At 39.5% G+C, this 25,132-nt stretch overlaps 1 protein-coding gene and 1 long non-coding RNA gene across 2 annotated transcripts in view; one reads left to right on the top strand and one right to left on the bottom strand.

The window, feature by feature from the left end:
- Positions 1 to 25,132, bottom strand: part of FANCL (FA complementation group L) — an 85,391-nt gene that overhangs the window by 42,876 nt on the left and 17,383 nt on the right. The window lies entirely within an intron of this gene.
- LOC148044928 (uncharacterized) lies at positions 330 to 2,714 on the top strand. Its single transcript, XR_015697143.1, has 2 exons — positions 330 to 415; positions 1,965 to 2,714. It is a non-coding gene; the product is annotated as an uncharacterized LOC148044928 (long non-coding RNA).

Here is a 25,132-nt window from a genome sequence, read left to right as displayed (position 1 = left end):
CTCCGTTTGGTATCGGTCCTAAAAATGTTAAAGCCAGCAACAATGTTATACAATGCCACATTCTTTTGGTCTTCTAGTCATTTTAACAACAAAATGTTATTGTGTTGTTTGATTTTATTTATTGGCTAATTGCTATCCAAAGAACACAATTCACAAAAATAAAATTATAAAACATAACTAAGCCACTCACAAACTACAATAATTCTGATAGCAATAGGCAAATTAGAATATGCAATGATAAGTCATTTTGCTTTCAACTACATCACAGTTTAAGAACAATATAAATTGCATCACATTCAGCAGAGAATAACAAAGATGATGAAGAGGGTTTCATGTTGAACATTAAGAACCAGTTCCCATTTCCCTATCAGCATAAAAAGATGGACTGAACAGCAGCTTGCTCTCTATTACAAATGTTGGTACCTGTTTTTTCTAAAACGTACAGCCTTGAGATTTATTTATCTGCATATACAAAGCTTGATCTTGATTCCCCAGAATTATTTCTTCCTGGCAAAAGTCCAATGGCAACCATATAAATCAGCTGCCCTCCACACATAAAGTAGTAGGTTCTCTCCTTGAATTTTATTAAAAAAAATCCCTTACAGACATAGCGAACAATGTAAGACCAGACCAATCCATATGCTGTACTGATTTTGAAAGCCCAAAAGGACGTTCTTAATCTCTTCCAAACCTTGATAATACTTGGAACTTTTCCAGACTGTCCAATAAAGCCTTTCTCTTCCGAAATAGCAGGTAGAAATCCTGAAACTATCAAATAAGATCTTTATGAAGTTTTGCAGTAACATTCTTTTTTAAAAAAATCGTTTCTGTGAATCCTTTTTCAAAGCCTAATTTTTAGTATAACCTTTTTAACCATCAAAGCTACAATTTCTATAGCTTTCCCTACCTATAACATTTTCTCATTAAAGTATAAATAGAATAGATAGTATTAGTAAATTTACATGTAAACATGTCTAAAGATAAACAATCCTGAGAAATCCATCACTGGCTATCAAATTTTAGAGAAAAATAAGAGGCCGCAAACTGACATAGTATATTATATAACCAGGTAAATGAGGAAAAATGTAAGAGAGGGAGAAAAGGAAAGCTGGTTAGAAATCAATTGAGAAAATCCAAATTCATATTTGAGTAGAAACATTTTAGGAAATGAAATAAAACAATTTTGAATTGTAAAGCTCTAATGAACAAACTAACATCTTTGAAGATGATTAAGATGATTAAAAATACAGTATCAGTAGGAGAAAGATACAAGTTTAGTTTCTTTCATTTTGACTATAATTTTAATTAGGCACAGGCAGGGGGGGAATATAAAAACATCATGTTTTTCCTTTTTAAATTACATTTTTGCCTTAATTTTGCCTTGATTTTATGCTTTTCTTAGTTTTTTTTCTCTTTCTCACTTTGTTTTTTGTTCTGTGTAATCAGTTGATCAGAGTAAAGTGATTTTCTTTCAACCAAGTTTAAAATTCAGCATTCCGGCAATTTTCTCTTTTTTATTCTCTGATTCAATCTACAGATAACTTTTCAAACCTTTTGTCTACTTCCAGTGTTTTCTGGATAATCAATATAGTTTATAATATGTCTGCTTCCATATCCTGATCAACAAAGTTACATTCCAGGACCTAAGCAAAGAAAGTGTAGAATATATTTATTTTTCTTATTTATTTACTTATTTAGAAAATGATTGGCCTGTTTTTCTTTATTAGAAATATTTCCGAAGCAATTGTACAAAATCAAGACCAATGCAATTGTATTAATCCCACATGGATTACAGTAATGTATTGTAACGTTCTTTCATCTCCCATCAGAGTCAATTTGTTCTCTGTCTGGTAATGTCCATGCCTATAGGGTTCATTTTAGTTAAGGAATGTGTTAGCAATGAAAGAATCACTGGGCTGGCAGAAAGTGATAAGTCATTATTCTGCTTCATTTCTGTTTTCTAGGCTACACAGTCAATTATATTTTCCTACTTACTGTTTCCAATGTTGGCACTCCAGTCTCCAACTACAAGCAGCACATCTTGTTTGCATGGTATGTTGAACTTGATCCTAAAGCACACCATCTCTTCCACATTGTTAATGTTGAATTATAAACTACAACTAGTGGGTTGTCAATAAAGTTATATTATTTGGTTATTGAATGCATTGTATCTAAGTATTGCCATTCTTATATCTTTCTTCACTATGAAAGCAGCACCATTGCTTAATTATTGTTGTTTGCATCCTGAGTAGCAAATAGCATAATCTCCTAACTGACAGTGTTCAATTTTAGACCATTTCAATTTGCTAATGCCTGTGATGTCAATATGTAATAGATTCATTTTATCTTTCATTACATTAAGCTTTCACATGTTCATGGTTTATATGTTCTATGCTCCCATTGTAATTCTGACCTTGCAGCTTTGGTTGCTCTCTTTTTGTATGGCAACATCAGCAAGTAGATGTCTGAAAGTTTTGATTCTAGCTGTGTTATAAACCCACTAGTACTCCAAAAGATCCTCAGCTTTTCCTCAGTAGGATATTAAGTGCCATCTAACTATAGAAATCCATTATACAGCATTATTCCATCAGTCACTTTATCTTATCTGTTCATGTGGTTTTCTTCATAAAGTATTAGAGTGGTTTATCATTGCTTTCTTTCACACAATATGAAGTGTATCTTTGCTATTGTCATTAAACTGATCATTTGCCTCCAGCTGCCCAATATATGTGTCTTTTTGCTTTAGCTTGGCAGCTGGAATGACCTTCATGGTTTAGTGACCCTGCTGGAAATACACACTTTTGCCATACACATCCAATGCCTTTTGCTCCTTCCTCCCAGGATCACACATGCTGACATGATGACATAGTATAACATGATTTGGGGGGAACCTACTCACAAAACAATATGGTATTAAGTTCTGTACACAATACATTTCTACTAAATCAGAAGGTGGTATTCAGCAGGTTCTGACTAGTTCAAGAGAACTGGTAGCGGAAATTTTGATTAGTTCAGAGAACCGGTAAATCCCACCTCTGACTGGCCCCATCCCCATCTATTATCTGTCTCCTGAGTCCCAACTGATCGGGAGGAAATGCGTGTGCCCCTTATTTTAATTATCTACTGTATCCTTGTACTTTTAACTGTCTATAGTGGGGATTGTTTGAGTGGGTGACTGTGGTATGCATGAGAGGACTGGGAGTGCAGCCTGGTGCCTCCTCCGCTGAGTGCTGTAGCACAAGTGGTAGGGGGCCCAGGCCTACCTCTCGTCCTAGAAGATTGATAAGAATGGCCTGCCGGGGAGAACGGAGGCTACGGGGGGGGGGGGAAATGGGGCCTACGGCTGCGGGGATGGGCCGGGGCATTCCGGTCATCATTGGGAGAGGCAGGTTTGACGGGAGCTACAGGGCTAGCCATTACCGGGGAAGAAGGGTTTGCTACGTCACAGAGATCCCTCCTTCCGGCCCCGTTAGCTCCACTCCAGGACCAGATGGCAGGAGTTGTCAGGGCCCTGGTCTCAGGCTGCTGTTGCTAAATGCCAGGTCTATTGTTCACAAAGCTCCCCTCATCCGGGACCTAATATTAGACGAGGGGGCAGACCTGGCATGTATTACTGAAACCTGGCTGGGCCAGGAGGGAGGAGTCCCCCTCACTGAAATGTGCCCAGAAGGGTTTCAGGTGCTCCATCAGCCGCGACACCAGAAAGGGGTGGGGGAGTGGCAGCCATCATCTGAAGGTCATTAGTTCCTTGTAGGATCCCTGCTCCGGAGCTTATCGGGTGTGAGTCCCTGTTGGTGAAGTTGGACCTTGGGGGCCAAGTGGGCTTGTTGCTAATGTACCTACCTCCCAACAGCGTTACAACAGCCCTCCCTGTGCTCCTCGAGTCAGTAGCTGAGCTGGCGGTAGAGTTCCCCAGGCTTGTGGTGCGGATACGCTTCAAGGTGCTAGTTATCACTTATAAAGCCCTTCATGGTATTGGACCTGGGTACTTGAGAGACCGCCTGCTGCCAATTACCTCCCAAAGACCCATTAGATCGCACAGGGTCGGCCTCCTCCGGGTCCCGTCTACCAGCCAATGTCATCTGGCTATGACCCGGGGGAGGGCCCTCTCTGTTGCAGCTCCGGCCCTTTGGAACGAACTCCCCAGGGAGATTCGGACCCTCACCTCTCTCCCGGCCTTCCGAAAAGCCGTTAAAACCTGGCTGTGTCAGCAGGCCTGGGGTTGATGAGTCCTCCTCCCCTCTCGACAGGTATGGTTGTTGGTTATTTTAAATGCGTGTCTTGTACTGTATGTTCCCTTCCCCGTTTGAGTTGTTCGCCGCCCTGAGTCCCTGCAAAGGGAATAGGGTGGCATATAAATAAAACAAAACTTCAAACTTATGGTGCTGGGGGATTTCAACCTGCCTTCGCTCGGCGAACACTCTGATGGGGTGCAGGAGTTCATGGCTTCCATGACAGCCATGGACTTGACCCAAGTAATTCAGGGTCCGACTCACTCAGCGGGTCACACGCTTGACCTCGTATTCCTCTCGGAGCAGTGGAGATGTGATCTAGATTTGAAGGGCATTAAGTAATTGTTCTTGTCATGTCTGATCACTTCCTACTGAGGCTTGACTTTCGGAAACCAATCCCCCACTGTAGGGTGGGGGAACCGATTAGGTGGTTCCGCCCCAGGCGCCTGATGGACCCTATGGCATTTCAGACGGCGCTCGGTGAAATACCTGACGCTCTCGTCCACAGTCCGGCAGAGTCCTTAGTCGCTGCTTGGAATACAGCGGCGGCGGGAGCTCTAAACCGGAATGCGCCTTTATGGCCTCTCCGAGGTAGTGGATCCAGGAGGGCTCCTTGGTTCACCAAGGAACTCCGGGAGATGAAGCACCAAAAGAGACGCCTAGAGCACCGCTGGAGGGCCAGTAACTCTGAATCCAACTGAACACAATTAAGAGCCTTCATTAGGACTTATCTAGTGGCGATACAGGCGGCAAAATGTGCGCATTTTTCCGCTCTTATTTCATCCGCAGAATCGCGCCCAGCCGCCCTGTTTAGAATAGCCCGCTCCCTTTTGAAAGGGAGGGATGCGGACGACCACAGGGTAGAGCTGAGGAATTTGTCCAGTTTCTGTCGGATAAAATCGCTCGGATTCGGACGGACCTGGACTCCAATTGCACGGTACCAGCTGAGGTACCGGGGGAAAGTCTTGAGCGGATTTTATGGAGCGAGTTTCAACTTGTCGCTCCTGAGGAAGTGGACAAGGCCATGGGAGCGGTGAGTGCCTCCACCTGTATACTGGACCCGTGTCCATCCTGGCTGGTCTCCACCAGCAGGGAGGTGACACATGGTTGGCTCCAGATGATTGCTAACACCTCTCTTCGGGAGGGATCCTTCCCGCACCCCCTAAAGGATGCGGTGGTGAGACCCCTCCTGAAGAAACCTTCTCTGGACCCAGCCATTTTGAACAACTATCGTCCAGTCTCAAACCTCCCTTTTGTAGGGAAGGTTGTTGAGAAGGTGGTGGCCTTTCAACTCCAATGGATCTTGGATGAAACTGATTACCTGGATCCCTTTCAGTCGGGTTTCAGGCCTGGTTATGGCACGGAAACTGCTTTGGTCGCGCTGATCGATGATCTCTAGCGAGCCAGGTATAGGGGTCATTCCTCTATCCTAGTGCTTCTTGACTTCTCAGCAGCCTTCGATACCATCGACCATGGTATCCTTCTGGGACGGTTGCGAGAGGTGGGAGTGGGAGACACCGTCCTACGGTGGTTCTCCTCCTACCTCTCGGACAGGTCGCAGTCAGTGTTGGTTGGAGGGCAGAGATCGACCCCTAGACCCCTCAATTATGGGGTGCCGCAGGGTTCGGTCCTGTCCCCCCTCCTATTCAACATCTACATGAAGCCGCTGGGTGAGATCATTCACCGGCACGGGATTAAACACCACCAATATGCGGACGATACTCAATTGTATCTGTCTGCCCCGTGCCAGCTCAGCGAAGCAGTAGAAGTGATGTGCCAGTGCCTGGAGGCTGTCAGGATCTGGATAGGAGCAAACAAGCTTGTACTCAATCCTGACAAGACTGAGTGGCTATTGATGCTCCCTCCCAAGGATGGTCCAGTTATTCCATCTCTTAGCCTGGGGAGTGAAGTTATACGCCCCTCAGAGGGGGCTCGCAATTTGGGAGTCCTCCTGGACCCAGCTGACGTTAGAACATCATTTGTTGGCTGTGACCAGGGGAGCCTTTGCCCAGGTTCGCCTGGTGCACCAGTTGCGACCCTATCTGGACTGGGAGGCCCTTCGGATGGTCACTCACACCCTCGTCACCTCAAGACTGGATTACTGTAACGCGCTCTACATGGGGCTACCCCTGAAGAGTACTCGAAGACTGCAGTTGGTCCAAAATGCAGCCGCACGAGCGATAATGGGTGTACCTAGATACACCCATGTTACACCTATCCTCCGTGAGCTGCACTGGCTTTCCATTGGTCTCCAGATACGCTTCAAGGTGCTAATCGTTACTTTTAAAGCCCTACATGGTTTAGGACCTGGCTACCTGAGAGACTGCCTCCTGCCATTTACCTCCCAAAGACCGATTAGATCACACAGATTAGGCCTCCTCCGTGCACCATCGGTGGGTCAATGTCAGCTGGCGACCCCCCGGGGGAGGGCCTTATCTGTTGCTGCCCCGGCCCTATGGAACGATCTCCCCGTAGAGATCTGGACCCTCACTACTCTTCCAGCCTTCCGTAAAGCCACTAAGACCTGGCTGTTCCGGCAGGCCTGGGGCTGTTGATCAGCATCCAGCCCCATTTTAAGTGTATGTATGTTGCATACTTTTAAAATTTCTATTTTTAATTTTTAATTCCCTTGTTTCTGTAAGCCGCCCAGATCCTCTGGGAGTGGGCAGCATACAAATACCAATGGAGTGAGGCGGGATATTTACAGTATCCTTCCCCTGCCATGCCCACCAAGCTCCACCCACAGAACCGGCAGTAAAAAAAAATGAATCCCACCACTGGTTTAACTTATTCATTCAACATTATCTAGCTATTAAACATCTCCAGATTCAAATAGAATATTTGGCCAATATTTGTCCTTTATATTTCACTCACTTTTCTTTTGACTAACTAGTACTCTTGACATTTTTCTCAGAGCTAGGAGCATCTAAGAATACTTAGCAGTGTCTTCCTGATGCAGTGGCACAAACCTTCAAAGACAGTCTGTCATCAGTGAAGGTTTTCTTTTTCCAATCCAAAAAAGGAAATCCCTGTATATTTTAAATTTTTATGTAGAATTATGATGAAAGATCCTGATATGTAGTACTAAAAGTCCTTTTCCTTAATGAGCAAATCAAGAAATTATATATATATATATATACATACATAAAATTTACATTAAATGGTGATATTCACTCACGTTTGCACTGAGAAATGTTTTTACTTACAAAACTGAATTGAAAACACTACATACATAACTAAACATCTAATTCCACACAACTGCCTAATCACTATCTCTTCTCTACAGTGATTATGATTAGTCTTATGATCCTTTATTCCACTGGAAACTGTTAGTAAAAAAAACGAAAAATGAAATAGAACTTGCTGAAAACCAAGGCTGATTACACTCCTATTTATTCTTGCTCTATCAACCATAAAAGGATACAACTCCCAATTGTCTGAGCAGCCTTTTCCACTGAATTTTTCCCAATGAACCACTATACTAGCACTATAGCACTATAGTGGTTCCCTGTAAACCACTATAGTAGCACTAAGCAGATCATAAATTGGATGGATGGATGGATGGATGGATGGATGATATACAGTATACTAATATAAACCAGAAAATGGAAATTTGTGTAACATCACACAATATATTCCCTGGTACTAAACATTCTTGGCAGTGGTCGTAAAGGCTCAGCTAGAACTTTGTAATACAATGTTTCATTTTCCATCCAGAGAGATATAATGATCAATGATGTTGAATTTCATTGTGGCATCTCTGAGAACTGAGCTGAAACTCATGAAAGTTTATGCCTTTTTATAAGAAAGATTATCAGGAAAGGTGGATCGAGTCTTGTGCTGGTTCACTTCCTTCCTCTGGGACTGGTCTTAATCAGTATTGATAGTGACTCAGCTGGGGTGGTCTACTTTGTTGGGGGCAGCAGGGCTCAGGGCTCTCTCTCTCTAACATCTACATGAAACCGCTGGGTTAGATCATGTATCACTACGGAATAAAGTATCTTCAGTATATAGATGATACCCAGGTGTACATCTCCATCCTGGACAAAGTTAGTGAAGTTGCAGATCTTGCAATGTTTGGAGGCTGTGGAGGCCTGGGACAGGAACAACAAGTTTCAACTGAACCCTGGTAAGTGCAGTGTCTGTGGGTAGGAGACTCCACTGTATCTGGGGGTTTACTGTCTTTGGTCTTGGGCTTCCACTGCCCTAGACAGATCCAGTGTAATCTGGAGGTCCTCTTGGATTCATGACTCCTACACAAGGAACAGGTGGAAGATGTGGCTAAGAGGGCCTTTGCTCAACTTTGGGTTATGTGCCAGTTACAACCCTTCCTGGATCAAGATGCTCTTTTTTCACTCATTCATGCCTTAGTCATCTCACAGATGGATTACTGTGATGCATTCTACATGAGGCTGCTCTTGAAGAGTATCCAAAAGCTGGTGCAAAATACAGCAGCACAAATACTTCTGGACATGCTAGGGTTATGCATGTAACATCTCTGCTATTTGAGCTGCACTGGAGTCCTATTCTAGGTGTTGGTTATCACCATTTTGTCTCAATTACAGCAACCCTTCCCATTTGGTCAGACACTGAGGCCATAATGTGTATCTTATTGGTTAAAAAAATTTGACTGGCAAGATCTAGGAAGAAGTTCTTTCCACTGTTATATCTGTCTTTACCCCAAGAAGAGAGAGGAGCTTCTGGCTTTGCAGAAAAGTTTTAAGTTCTGGCTTTGCCAGTTAGCTGGTTGAAGAGTGCTTTGAAATCCTAGGGATGGCTGGTGGCTTGAGGGTGCACACTACAACTCATTAACCTTTTAGCCATATTAACTTTATAACTCATTTTTTTTAAATTTTTAGCTTTGTTTTTTTTTTTTTAAAGGTATTGTTTGCAAATTGTTCAGAGTCACTTGCCCAGGTGAGATGAGTGGTGTGGAAATCCAATAAGTAAATGAATAATGGAGACTAAAATAACAAAAAAAAATACGTGGAGAAAAGAAAAGAAAATAGAAAGGAAAAATAATACAGTAAAGAAAAAAGAAATGCATAAAATTATTCTGTCTTCATCATAACAAATAGAAACAATTTTAGTTATATTTTCATCTTGAACAAATAAACTTACTTTAGTCCTTTCAATTATTGTTCTAAAACTTGATTTATTTTTATTTGTTCTTTGTCTTTTCTCATAAAAATTTCCAAAGCTTTAACAAGCCTCTTTTGTAAAACCAATACAGAAAAATTATTCACATTATCCAAATTATCCTGTTGTTTATATAATCCTTTTTAATTATGAAGACATCCATGTCTTCTGTAGCATCTTTTTTCCATATTCTTTTAGCTTGTTATTTTTAAATCATTTTAAATCCAATTCTAAATTGAGATCAGTCTCGGTCTTGCCTAATAAAACTTGCTCCTCGTCCATAGCGTCTTTTAGATCAGTGCTGTCAAACTCGTAGCCCATGGGCCCGATGCATCATGCACTGGCCACACCACACCTTGTTTAGCAAAGAGGGGAAAGGTTGATATATGTTATGTGACAATACCATGATGATGCAAGTTTGACATCCATATTTTAGACATAATCCATCAATAGAGACCAACATTCTTAAAATTAAGTTCTGGGTCCATTGTACAAAAATATCCTTCAATATTTCAAATGTTAAAATATTTTGTTCCATTCAGTTTTAGTAAGTTTGTAATTGTATAAAACCAAAATTTTAATCATCAAGTTGCTGTTAGTTTAATAAAAAGAAGGACTAGGGGCAATTTGATAGCAGTGTTCCATATCTAAAGGGCTGAGACAAAGAAGAAGGTCAACCTATTCTCCAAAGCACCTGAAGGCAGAAAAAGAAGCAATGGATGGAAAGTAATCAATGGGAGAACCAACCTAGCAGTAAGGAGAAATTTCCTGACAATTAGAACAATTAATCAGTGGAACAATTAATGCCTTTAGAATTTGTATATGCTCCAACACTGGAGGTTTTTAAGAAGAGATTGGACAACCAGTTGTCTGAAATGGTGTGCTCTCTCCTGCTTGAGCAGAGGGTTAGACTAGAAGACCTCCAATATACCTTCTAAATCTGTTATTCTGTTAATTCCTTGAAAAAATAATTTCTTACATTGTAATTAAAACTGCAGCACTAAGGATTAAGGGGAAGTTATGCAATTCTTTAAAACATGTCAATCCAAAGGTTGCTAATAGCTGAAAAGCAGTTAACAGGCAATTTCCAAATATAATTACAAAAATAAGTATGCAAACCCAGGGTCCTTAAGGGTGTTGCCAGTGGGTTGAACAAGATAGCTATTTTCTCATCTCCCAGAGCTCTAAACCTGCTGGAGACCACTGTCTTGCAGTTTCCTCATGAGGGGCAACAGTATGGAGTACTTGTGAATGAACTCAATCCTCTCCTTGTCCAGAGACAAATTACAGAAAGCCAGTCTATCACTGATTCTTCATACTACAATCTCCAGTTTGCCATTTTCTCCCCAGAAGTCCCCTATTTTGACATATGGGGTGGGACTATAACTCCCAGAAATCATAGTCAGCATGTATAAAGGACATATGGACTGGGAATTCTGAATGTGCTAGTCCCACCACATCTGGAAAGCAGGTTGTGAAAAGATGGCTTAACATATGCCCAGTATACAACACTTAGGTTGGATCTCCTATGGTATCAAGATTCATCTTGCATTTTGGCACACATCATCATGGAAATCTGAGCCAGCTGCATTGTACTGGGTTTGAATACACTGAATTCTCAGTAGTATTACTGAACAAGAAAAGGAAAAGTCTCAAAGTCTTGCTATAATCCTTCAGTTTACTTTGTTATCCTTGGATTTAAATACTGGCCTAGCTTTGAATTACTCTTTGCTTTCTTTATGTCAAGGCAACCTTGGGCTATAGTCATTTGTATATTAGATTTTAGCTCTGGATTTGGGATATCTGAGATCCAAAATGATCAATCAGCTAGGCAAAAATAGGTAGCTATAGTTCTTCAGACAAAGACTAGCCAATATGTAGTCTATACTGCTTACTATATGGTAATGTAACATAACTTCTAAACTATAAAACTGCTCAGATGTCTGTCTCTTGACTATATATGTTTCTTGCAAAGATTCTAGATGTTTTTTTACCATGCCAGTTCTGAAAAAAACTTATACCCCTCAATACATCAGTTTCAGAATGATGAAATGAATGTAGTTTGGTTTACAGTGTGTTCGTGTTTGATGAAAAATAGGTTTCTAACAGAGACACCTAATTCTGATGCTGATCTGCTAAACCCACATTCAGATACAATTTATCTGAATATATCCCTCACACATACATTGCATTTTGCTATTATTTTATCTCTGGGGATCACACTCCACTTTCTCAAACAGCTGTTGCAAGGAAGCCCAGAATTCTATATATTTACTATAAAGATTAGCCTCCTCAAACTCTTGGTCTGCATCCAAAAATGAGGAAAAGGCTTTTCATATTTGGAGTCTACACATGAACCCCTCAAACACATTCTTGAGCTGCAAGTAGTTTCCTTTCATGCACCATTTCTGTCCTTGTGCTTTTGAACTTTAAAAACATTTGGCTTTCTTGGTTTTATAATAAAGACCAGTTGACCATCGGATTTCATTTGATAACATCCAATTTTACCATCTGTTCAAACTTAACTTTTGCTTTCTCTCTCATCAGCTGTGGAACTTTACATGGCACATATACTTTTGTGAAAATGTTGGAACCTATAAAGCTGCTATATTTTTCTTTGCCCTACATAGGTTGCCAGTAAAAGCTATCATCCTAATATTTCTGGTAGGATACTTTTCATTGCAACTATTTTAGTAAAGACTGTGTGTCAACTTTTAACACATTTATTTGTCATCCATGAATATATTTCATATTTTAAAATAGTTTTATATAAGCATGCCAGTTGAATATTTATCAAAGACATTCATGGGGTCAGATCTAAACTTGCTCCTCCATAAATAGAACTGTTTCTTCTCTACTGGGAAGAACCAAGTTGCAATGGAAACTTTCTAATGAAGGAAGGAAGACTTCGGGTTTTTGCAGATCGAGTTACCTATGTCCTGTTTTCTTCAGCATGTTTCTGCCTAAGCTGCACCAAACAGTCCCAACCAGCTAGATACAAGACTAACAGAGAGGGCAATGACAATTATTGCTACTCCATCTGTTCAGAGTAATCAGAGCTGCAGAATGTGTCTGAGCATTTAGTTCTTTGTTTTTATACCAGTTATTTTCAAAGTGAGTTTTCTAGTACTATGGAATTCTGTGGATGAATTCTAGGCATTTGTTTTTTTACAAGTCAGATCTTTACTATATTTATTTCAATACTGACTGCTAGATGGAGTGCAGATGCTTTTTACTTTCAAGCAATTGTTTACCCAGGTAACTACAAACCTGGAAATTTTGGGATAGATTTGCATAACTCAGATGAGGTAGTTTGTGTCTCAGCAATTCAGCCGTTGTCTTAGCCATATTATGTGAGCCAGACCACAATACTTTATTTATTTATTTGGAGAAACAATTGTTTTATAAACATATCTGTAGATCAAATAATGTATGTGAATTACCTTCAACTACAGTACATACTTTCTCCAAACTGAGCTAAATAATATATAATAATAAATAAAGTCATTTGTCTTATGACACAAGTAGCTCCATAAATTTGAAAAATACATAAATACCATGGGACAAAACATTAATTATTTCATTAGGGGCTGTATTGGGAGCAGATGATCAGAGTCTTCTGGCTCAAACACAAATACTTTTCAGGAAAGCTCTGCAGTAGTGAAAACATTTATATAATCAGATGAAGCAATCATTTGTAAGGTTTTCATGATATATTTATGTATAAAACAAATTAAATATGTGCAAAAGATCTATACAGAAACATATACAGTAGAGCTGGGGTGGTGCAGTGGTTAGAATGCAGTATTGCTACTTCTGCTGACTGCCGGCTGCTTAGAAAGGGCTGTAAAGCACTATGAAGCGGTATGTAAGTGCTATTGTTATATTCATGGAGTAGCTAGTTTCGGGTGGTCTGTCCAGGCACTGATCAGAAAACTGTTCCAAGCTGAAGGTTTTTTTTGGGGGGGGGGGATGGAAAAACATAATATTGGTAAGTTTCTCTAAGGGAGTTAGAAAGGGACTGATAAGTTTGGCAGGATACCACTTGGTTATGTGTTTCTTGAAGCCAAAATCATTGGTGATGGTTAAGGGAATGTACAAATGGGATGTCATTTGGGATGATTGGGGGTTTAGTATACAGGTCATGTAGGAGGGCAAAGAGACACAAGGGACATTAGCATTGCCTTCTAACCCCCCAAAATACCTCCATGTTTTTATAAACCCAGGTTCTGCCATCTGAAGCCCACCTCCAGAACTTCATGAAATATAAGATGTTTATTTTGGATTTGGAAATAAACACATGTTCAATGTTGTGTATACCTCTGTAACAAATGTATATATAACCTTTCCCGTGACGTGCGGTGAGGTTTATGGCTGGTGAGACAGCAATTTTTTTAGACTTGTGGACTTCAACTCCCAGAATTCCACAGCCAGGCATGCTCAGTTCTGATTTAAAGCGACAGCATTTGTTTTTCTCCTTTGCTAAATAAGTTTCCTTCTTTCTTTTTCTTTTTCTTCTCCCTTCTCCTCCTTCCTCCCTCCCTCCTCTCTCAAACACATACACACAAAGTTGCACCAGGATTCAGAAAATTTAGGTTTTCCTCCTCAGCCCATGTTAGCAATACCAGTAGCAACATTTTGGCTGGCAGGTGTAAGTAGAAGTGGAAAATCATTCTACTGAAAACATTGTTTTTGCTTATGATTGGATAATTTAAATTTCAGAAAACCCAAAGGCATAGTATTAGAGTGTTACATAGTGCATAAACTAAAGAACTGTCTCAATATGCTCCCTCCCCCTCTCTCAAACACACACACACACACACACACACACACACAAAGTTGCACCAGGAGGATGAAGTTTGAATTCCTCCCCCTTCCTCCGACCCACACATACCTTTTCCAGCTGTTTCAGAGAGGATTTCAACTCTGCTCTTGCCTGCCATCATGAAAAGAAAAAAATGTAAAAGGAAAAAGGCAAGAACTGAGGTCAGGCTGAGCTAGTTGCTGCCTCACCGTGGATGACTCTGCTTAACTGTTTAAAAAAGCCTCTAAAAAAGCACCCTCTACAGGAGGAGACAAGAGAACAACGTGCCTCATCTAAGTCAGGAATTTTTAAGCTTTTAACCCTTGCTTAACTCTGCTCGAGTGATCATAAAACACCAGACTAGATGAGGCACCTCGTTCTCCTGCCGCCTCCTGTAGAGGGCACTTTTTAGAGGCTTTTTTAAACAGTTAAGCACTAAGCAGAGTCATCCACTGTGACTCTGGCAGCAACTAGCTCAGCCTGACCTCAGCTCTCGCCTTTTTCCTTTTACATTTTCTTTTCATGGCTCTGCCTCCCCTGACTGCACGTCCCTGAACCTCTCATCAGAAGTATTGCAAATACACAAATCAGTTGAAAACAATAGCCCAAAGAACAATAGTTATAAGCTATTCTAAGTCATAATCTGATACTTGATTCTTTTAATCAGAGATGATAATAGAATTTTAGTCTTGGATCTTTTGGATTGCATTTTAATCTTGGATTAGGCACACGCATCATCTCTTAGATAAATATTTTTTAGAAAAATACATAATGAATTTCAGAAGAATATCAGCATTGTTTTGGATCATGGTTTGAAAAACAAGATTTTCAAATATTCCTACTGCAACATGAGAGAACTAAAGTCAGAAGAGGTTAGGGTGGGTTCCTTTGTTTTAACCATCCTTTGGAATAATGATGTGTCTATCCTAAAAGGAAAATAGAAAGGAAATGTGTTCAACATACGGCATTCAAGACCATTTGATATTTTAAATCTATAGTAAATGTCATGAACAATTTTACTACCTTCTCTGCATTATATGCTTGGATCATTTGTCTTTCAAAGGACTAGTAAACCTTAATTTGCTTTAGCAGCTCTCAGTGGATTTTTATTGTTTCTTACTGCTGCCTCTCAACTCATGTAATTTGTAAAACTAAATATGAACTACTCAACTCCATCAATCCAGTAGTATTCTTTTAATACCAATTTTTACATAATTAGCCTCCAAACTCTGTTCAATTACTGACAATTAATCTCATATATTGGGAAAGACAAGTTAATTTCATAGTGAAGAGAACCTAAACAAGGAATCCTACCTTTTTGTTAGAAAAAAATGTGTTACACTGGAAAAAACCAGTGTGTCTAAAGGGCAATAACCAAAGTATTGCAATAGCAATAGCAATAGCAGTTAGACTTATATACCGCTTCATAGGGCTTTCAGCCCTCTCTAAGCGGTTTACAGAGTCAGCATATCGCCCCCACAGTCTGGGTCCTCATTTCACCCACCTCGGAAGGATGGAAGGCTGAGTCAACCTTGAGCCGGTGAGATTTGAACCGCCGAACTGCATATAGCAGTCAGCTGAAGTAGCCTGCAGTGCTGCACCCTAACCACTGCGCCACCTCGGCTCTATTGCAGTGCAGAGACCACAAACGCAAACCTGATGAAAGATTGAAGATGTTTGATTTGCAAATCTATTCCACAAAAAAAAATATATAGTTTTGTAATATTGAAGAAAATTGCAAAAAAAAAAAACCAAACCCTGCAAGGATATGTCCTTGAAGTCACGAGTTTGGGGGAGGGGCAAACTCAGCTCAAAAGAGGTACCTTGTAAAGGTGACATGCTAGCCTGAGTTCAGGGTTATGTATGTGGAAGAGGATTGTATCTAAAATCAACAGGATAATCATGATTATTTGAGGTGTTTTTCTCTAACAAAAGCAACTGTCTAAAATAATGATGTATACCACATTAATATAGAATCCATTTGTATACTATTATAGGATACATATGTTCCCTATATATCATTCTGATAAATTCTATATATCCCTTCCTGAAATACTGCTAAGTGCCAAGATCTGGGTATCTTTAAAAGTAATTCACTATCAGGGTTTGAATCTTATAGGAGAACTTGATCTAGCTATGTATATCTGCTGATTTCCAATAAGGATAAAACCAGCCTTCTCATAGTCAATATGGTTGGTACTAATCTTAGGTGAATTTACACTAAGCCACATACTACCTACTTCCAATGGAGGGAGATGGTCTTGTGACCAATGTAGGCAACAGATGCCCAATCCATTCTTTGCCTCTCACATTTATTCCTTAAGAATATTTGTAAATCATTGTACTTCAGTTACTCAGTCATGTAGGAAGTGACCATCCATATTCATTTATGAATCTAATGAATAATAGGGTGCCAATTTGATTACAGGGTGCCAATTCTGGGATGGGAAAAAAATCCCTACATTATAAGCCTCTTTGCATTAGGAGATTTCCCTTAATATTTATACCCAGGCATAGATCTACTTTTGAGCAAATGAACTCCACACAATTGAAGATTAGATAAAATGTACCTGAAGTCTACTTTAAGAATTCACACTTCCCCTTCAATTCTTGGTCTGTAACATTTTGCATAAACTTGCACAGACATTGACTGTTTTTTGTTGGTTTTTGTCAGGCAATCAGACCAGGGGTGAAATGCTCTGAAGTCTGCTACCGGTTCGCTTCACTACCGGTTCGCTTTGCTATTGGTTCACTTCGCGGGCGCATGCACACCATTCGCCTGAACCAGTCGTAAAAAAATGCTACCGGTTTGGGCAAACTGGTAGTTCTGATGATCAGCTGTGTGACAATCAGCTGTAATCGCACAGCACAGCTGATTGTCGCACAGCTGATCGTTGAAACTACTGGTTTGCCCAAACCGGTAGCATTTTTTTACTACTGATTCAGGTGAACCGGTAGCATTTCATCCCTGGATCAGACCATTGAAAACCCTCTGCTTCAGGCATTGCATCTCCCCTTGCCATACTTTGGCTGAAATTAGGTCAGCTATTAGCCTTTGTATATAAGATTATTTGTCTTTACTGAGAGTAGGCTATTCAAACTCAAGTAGAAATATGCTTGCATAATAATATTAAGTCTCCAGTGAGCAGTATGTTTTTTTCCATACTCCTCAAACACATAGTAGAAGACAACAATAAGGAAATGTATAAGCAAATGTGCCTACAATGTATATATTCTATGTATGCACATAAAACTGGAAGAGTTCAAAGGAATATGATTTAAAAAAACCCTGTACTTTAAATACTAAATGAGTGAAATATAACGTTGCTGTATCATTGACCTGTGATCAGATGTTTCGTAAGGAACCTTAAAGCAACTATCCTCATAAGTTTTGCTCTCTTACACCTGTGCAGGTGCACATAACTATAAGGTGCATTGCTGAGATATAAAAAGATGCAGAAACAAAAGTAATTTCTTATGGAAAATAGATTCATTAAATTGGGGGGAGGGGCTTCTGCCTCTTTTTAAAGTTCTACTAAAGATTTTTGAGCTCATACCAAAGGCCATTTAACCTGGAATCCAGTCATATGCGATATATGCTAACTCCAAAAATGTTTTCTGTTAAGAAATGAACCAAATGGTACCAACTTTCTGCTTCTCTTGGAAGACTCAATGGCTATATTTGTTATGACTGATAGGACCTAAAATCCACACCATCTTTAGGCAACCATTTGGAAGGGCTGGTCTTCATCAAAATTTTAATTTTTTTATACATAGTGAATAATAAACAAGTCATTATCAAAACCTAAAAAGATATACTTTAGGCTTCGGATGATATACTGATTTGGATGGAGTTGCAATTTCCTTTAAGCATGAAATGTGCATCCTCCTGAATAGTACTTATGCTGGACAGTTATATTCCAGCATTGCAAAGGGACATTTATTAGCTTTGACTTGAAAACAAGCTGTGTCCATCCTTGGAGGTGACATACCTGACACTTCAGTATAATGCAGCTGGCTGTAATTCTTTTCTTAGCACCTGTAGCAAGGATTTGCCTTGTTACATTGAGATTTCTGCTTGCAATGTTTGATCAGAAACAGGAAATGTTTTCAGTTGATGCTAGTCAGTGTCAGTTAGAAAATTAGATGCTGTTTGTCAGAAGGACACAATATTCCTCCCCTGTAGGTGGTCTATGTTTCATTAGGCTTCAGATTGATGGCACCAAACAGTAATCCAAAAATGTGCAGTGGGTACATCCACCTCATTTTTCATTAACAGTGTTTCCCAAACACACTAGAAGCAAAACTATAGATTTTGTCCAGCTTATTTTTATCCTTGAAGACTCTATTGATTATCCAACATCACTGTTGGATGCTTGCTGTTTCTGTTAAAGGATGTCTGGTACATAACTAGTGGAGACTAGCTTTTTGCACAGTCTAGCCATTTGAGTGTATTGTGCAAAAGAGGGGAAAGTAGTAAAACTGATTTTAAATACTTCTGTTTTTTTCTAAAAATAAATAAATAAATGAACTAGGAAAGGGACTAGTGTTATTACTTCAAATTAGGGAATTCACCCCAGTTGAATGTATCAACAGTATGCAGAACAGATTATTTTATTAAAAGTTTCATTGAAAATCACACAAATATGGCATATTCTCTTTCTCTGTGTGCTTATGTATGGAATAGATTGACATAATATAGCATTAGCAATAGCACTTGTACCCATATACTGTTTCATAGTACTTTACAGCCCTCTCTAAGTGGTTTACAGAGTCAGCATATTGCCCCCAACAATCTGGGTCCTCATCTTACTGACCTCAGAAGGATTGAAGGCTGAGTCACCCTTGAGCCAGTCAGGATCGAACTGCTGGCAGTTGGCAGAATTAGCCTGCAATACTGTATTCTTACTACTGCACCATCATGCCTCTCTCTTATGACTATATTATCCATAATATGAAGCTTCCAAGCTTTCTAGGCACTATAAGGTGGCAACACCAGGGCAGGGGAGGAAGAGGAGGGACAGATTGTTAAAAAAAAAATCTGCTTTAGCATACTTAAAGAACTCCTGAGTATTTCACCCTATGATGTCAGGCACAAGATTTCTTGGACCTTTTGAACAAATCTCAATAGTTCACAAAGATAAAAATACCCAATTAAATACACAATTAACATCCAAAATCCCATTAAAAATAAAATGCAAAATATATAATGAAAACACTCTATAAATCAAACCTATGTATCATGGCCCAAATATTGTTGAAATGATCATAGCTTTGCTCAACCTCCAGAAAGCAGTCCAAGTGGGAACAACTGGGAGGCCATTTCAGAGGAGACCAGCATTTGTCCTTGAAAACTAGTCCTTCTAAGGCTACACTTCCCTAAAGCAGGAAACTACTCACAGCTTCTCCAAAATAAATCAAATTGGCTGCACTGATTTCAATGGGAAAATGTTCAGATAATTTGACACTATAGTTTATTGGACTTAATAGGTCAACACCAGTACTTTAAATTGTGCCCAGAAGCCTACTGATGACCAATGCAAACCCCACAGCCCTGGTGTAATGTACTTCCACTGGCTAACACACATGCCATTGGACTTAGAACCAACTGCAGTTTCCAAGTGGTCTCCAAAGGCAGAAGCATCTATAACAGGGGTCAGCAACCCCCGACTCTGGAGCTGCATCTGGCTCTTTCATCCCTCTGCTGCGGCTCCCTCTCGCTGATCAGGTTCACAATTGATAGGGCCTTTGGTTAGCACAGGTAGAGGAAAAAGGACGCCGTGCTGGGACGCGGCTTTATGGTGGGGGAACCAACTTTTGGTTGGTTCCAGAATTAAATGTGGGGTTTCTGGTTAGGACCTTTGTGGCTCTTTGAGTGTTTAAGGTTGCCGATCCCTGATCTAGAGTGTGTTGCAGCAAAGTAAATTGCAGCAGACTATTATAAGGGCGTAGGTTATTGTAGCAAGATCATTTCATTCCAGGTAGAGTTGAAACTGAGTCACCACCATAGCTGCACAAAGATCCTCCTGCTACTACTTTAGTAGTTGCTAGAATCCCTGATGTTCGAGTTTTGTTTTTTTAGGGGTAGTACCACCACATCGAGATACCAATGGAGCAGACAAGAGAACCACAACAATTAGTAATAGTAACTCTGTATTATTAGGATTCCTTTTAAACCTGTTGTGTGCCATCCAAATCCTTTCAGCCTCTAGACAGCATAACAGGACTTCAGGGGCATCAGCAGCTGCCCTGTAGCAGTGGTACATTAGCAGCAGAATGTAATGGAGATTTTCATCCTCAGTAATCTCCCTTTTTTGTGTTAGAACTACTTCCAACAATAGCTTTGACTCAAAAATTTCTCTCCTCCTTCTAAAGCCACCTGAATTTCAAATATTCCTAACACCATCCTGATAAAAACCAGATATTTGTTTTTTGTTTTTTAATTCCATGATTTTCAAAGAATCATGCTTGATATTATTAACTAACTGAGGATTCAGCTAGGGATTATTTTGAATATCAGGCTAGCAATGTTTTCTTTGCAGTGTTCTAGAAAATAATATATTTGCTTTACAAAGGATGACAGGTCTCATTTTACCCCCCAAAATGGAAACCTAAGCTTCTGATTGTATAATTTCCCAACTGGTATCAAGAAAAGCATCCTTTAATTTGCTGTACCTAGAATCTGAATGTGTTAATAAACAAGGATTCCAAGGAATTTTCTCCGGTTTTGTACTATTAGCAACATAAGTTATCATCATGAACACCAGAGCCCCGAATATGATTTTACATTACCTTGTCAGAGTGGCCCATGATAACCAAGAGTCATTTATTTCCACAGAAACAATGGTAACCATGTATGACATCCGGGGATAGCTGCCGGAATGCAACAATGTTATTTTCTGATAACATAGAATACAGTTGTAAATCACAATTTTGTTGTAGGCAGCAACAGGAAGAGTTGTGGGGCAGGTGATGAAGAGATACAAGTTCTCATGAGCACAAATCCAAAAAGGCTTTTTGTTTCCTCAGATCAAAGGCTCCTGCCCTTTGATTTAAATGTGTGCTAAAATGAAGAAAGCTCCCACTTAAGAACTAACTATGCTTTCATAAGCAATGTTGTGAATATCTACCTATTTGTGAATTCAGATTCCATTCCTTATTGTCTGCAAGTTCAACAGAGTAGCAAAATAACACATAAATAGTAATAATAGTTATGTGTTTTGCTCCCTCCTTCTCTGAATCATATTCCAAATTGCCCCTCAGTCCTTTGCATTGCTGATTGCTGAATCTTGGTGAAAACAAATATAATTGTGCAAAAAATTGGTAATAATGAGGTCAGAGCCCCAAGTGCATCCTGGCCCATTTGTTTTGTCAATCACATTAGGAGACATAAGCTTGTCAAGTGACTCATACACTTCCAATTCTACCTTTTATCTCTTTTGAATTTTTTCTGGATTTATTAATCACATCAACCATTTGTTCATCCCACATTTTTTTGAGATGGGATTTACCTAGAATAGTAATCCTTTCCCCTCAGGCATCAGTCTCTAATAAGTGAAAAGGAAACCCCATCTCTCTACCTTGAATTGCTCAAGACTTCTTTGTCCATCTCCTTTTATAACTGATGTAATTCAGGATAATTGCAGAGAAAGATATCCATTCCAGCTTTCCCCCATACTTCCCAGCTTTTCATTTTATTTCAGAGAGAAACTGTTTTGAGTAGCCTGAAGTCAGACCACACCTTTTCTAGGCCTGGATATGAGCCTCAATGTGTCACTCATATGCAGACACTCACTGGTCAAGTTCCTCCTGCAAGTAAGACTTCCAGTATAATCTCAAAGAGACTGATGGGCCTTACAGAAGCTGAATCAAACTACCAAAGTATGCTGCCTTCTCAAACTTTGGAAACACAGGTCTTCTGAGTCCCTGAAGCAATCCTATACAAGATGGATCAGGTGGATCTAGAATGGAATGGAATACTAACATTGGCCTTTTCAACTAGTCTGTTCCCACCTCTAGAAAAGAACATAGTTTCAGGAAGCCAATGAGCATAGTGAGCAAACCCATTAACTGGGTTTGCTCACCACTAATAGGGATTCCTTATCAATCAGTTATTGATAGGAAATTTCCTTCCAGCAGTTGAAAAATCCATCAAATGCTCATTTTTGAGGAGCAGGAGGCATGCATTTTCTGCCATAGCTCCTGCCCTCTAGAACAAACTCCCAGCTGAGATTAGGATGATGTTGGTGCTGCCTAGTCTTGAAGACCGCTTAATTAAGAAACATATATTTAAAAACAATTTATTCCCAGATTAAATTCCAGTTATCAAACATGATGCATCGATATGCAAAGTAAGTCATTGAAGACTGATGGTTTATCAATCCAGGAATAGCATGTCATTTTTTTCTAGGTGGAATTTTTTTTAAAAAAAAACCCTCTGCTATTTTTACAATTTAGCCTTTTAATTGCCCATGTTGGTTAGGCTCAGAGTAGAAGCTTTTAGATATATGAAGGCAAATGAATTGGAGATGGCTGGCCTAGAATAAATTAAAAATTGTCTAAAATTCCTCTTGGGTTATGCAATTAGAATATAGTTCTGCTGCTTTTTTGAGATGGGTAAGGGATCAAGTCTTGAATAATTGTTTGTCTTTTAAAAAAGAGGTAAATTTAAACAAACTAATGTACCAAGCAGACACACCTCTTCTGAACTGGATTGATGACATTTATTTGATCCCTGTTAAAACAAGATAAGTATTCCTTTATATTGTAGTCATCATATTGTTTTTCTTTCTTGGCATGTGTGTTTGTGTTTTTCCAGAGATAAATGGTAGCAAGTGTACATAACAATTGAAACAGTTTTTCATCAGGCTTAGTTTTCAGATTTTAGTCTTTTATTTTTAGATGCCGCAGGAGGTTAAAGCAGAAGAAGTCTCAATCGATAAAAGTTGGAACAAACAGTTTTAGTTTATAATATGCAGTTATAAAATCTCTTTTCATCTCTTGTATTTCAGGGATAATTTTGAAGCCATTTCAGCCTCGAATGCTAGGTACCAAAATTACTCATTGGAAATTTGATCTACACATTAGATAAAATGAGGTGATTGAGGTTCTAGAATTCTGGCCCATTACTACTTGGAGCTATAGCAAGGTCATCTTCTGAACTTATAGGAGCATTTAAAAACAAATACAACTATCTTCACATGTAGAAAACTAGTTCATTTTTTGAGAAAATTGCAGCATACAGTACTTCTCTGCTTGATGTTAAATTTAAAACATGTGTGAGTATTTGTATGGCGAGAACATTGGATATATAATTATACATGAAACTTACAGAGATACCCAATATTCTGGGTAATGTGGGGATCTGTAGTGATATAGTACTGAAAACTGCTGGCTTTGAGCGAGGGAATGACAAAGTATTTTTGAAGATACATCTGAACCACAACCCACAACATGGTTGGGAAGGGGAAATTGTCTGTTTGCAACACTTTGAATGGCATGATTATGCATATGTATTTGAACCAGTAGTGAAATCTATTTTTTTCCTACTGTTTTGGGTGGGCATAACTTGGTGGGGGGTGGAGGTGGGATCATGTGACTGGGTGGGTGTGGCTATGTAGTCATGTGACTAGGGGTGTCAAAAGACAGAAAGTCACTTTAGCAATGTTCTGCTGGAGCAGGGGGTTGGACTAGATGACCTCCAGGACCTTTGCAGCCCTGGATTGCTGTGCTCTTTCAAGGTATCCTCTGAAGCTGTGTCTAGTGCCAGGTTTGTGGTTCTTCCTCCATCTCCCTTTTCCCTCCTCCCTCCCTCTCTCTTTATTTCACAGTACCCCCTCCCACTGCTTTTTAAAGCATTTTTCCTGACTATTCACTTGATCTGGCAGGGGAAAATGCTTTAAAAATCGGGGCGGGGAAGCAAGATTAAGACCACATAACATGCTGCTACTTTGATCCATAGAGTTATAAATGTTGAGGTAAAATCATAATATGTCACCACTGTCTTTTCAGCATTAGCGATCTTGACACTGAAAGCTGGAATTAAATATCCCAGCTTTTACATCGAGGAAGGACAGCCGATGGCCCTCCAGAAATCAAAGAATGCACCTGTTACATCTCTAGCCAGTATTTCAAAATGTTTCCTCAATTGTTTTCTTTTTTAAGAAAACAATTTGCATCACTGACAGTTACTTTAAGAACATAACAACTCAGATTCAGAGGGAAGATTCCACTTGCACTGGAAGGTTTTTTGGAGTTACAAAGAAAGCTCTAATAAAAATTATTTCAAAAGCACTTTGACTGCAAAAATGTCTAACAGCTCCGGACATTTTGGGCCAACATGTTTCAGCATGGAATGAAATACTGTTGACAATGAAGAAGGGTACTGGAGATAGTTGGTCTGATTTCCAAATCAAGAGATTACTGCTGCTGAATATCAATAGGATAAATTCACCAAAAAAATATAGCATTTTTTAACAAATTGAAAAACCAAAATGCTGATATTGTCTACCTACAAGAAACTCATGTAACAATAGGACTTGTTCACTGATTAAAACAAAGAAAATTAGGACAAAAGGATATAGAAAAAACAAATAGTGGAATATAATTTACATCACGATACTTACTTGATAAGTATTGGGTCAATGTAAAGACAAAGCTGGAAGCATTGTAAGTTTGAAATAATGGAAAGATGGGCTAAAAAACTTTCTGATGCTCCAAATAAAGATTTTCCCAAATGTTAATGGATGTGGAACAAGATAAAATATTTGTCAATGGAGACATGAATAGATTATTAGATTTCAATTTTGACAGATTGTTTCACAGGAAGAAAGGTGGAAAGCTGCTGCAAAATGTTTTCCAATATATGGATGAATCGGCACTGATAAATGCATGGAGATTGCAAAATCCAAATGAGAGAAAATAAACTTTCTACTCTGCAATCAGTCATGCTCTAGAA

The sequence above is a fragment of the Thamnophis sirtalis genome, unplaced genomic scaffold (genome assembly GCF_051295495.1).
Source record: "Thamnophis sirtalis isolate CommonGarterSnake01/CBP01778 unplaced genomic scaffold, rThaSir2_p1.2 scaffold_6, whole genome shotgun sequence".
Classification (NCBI taxonomy): domain Eukaryota; kingdom Metazoa; phylum Chordata; class Lepidosauria; order Squamata; family Natricidae; genus Thamnophis; species Thamnophis sirtalis.
This window is presented reverse-complemented; position numbering and strand designations above follow the sequence as displayed.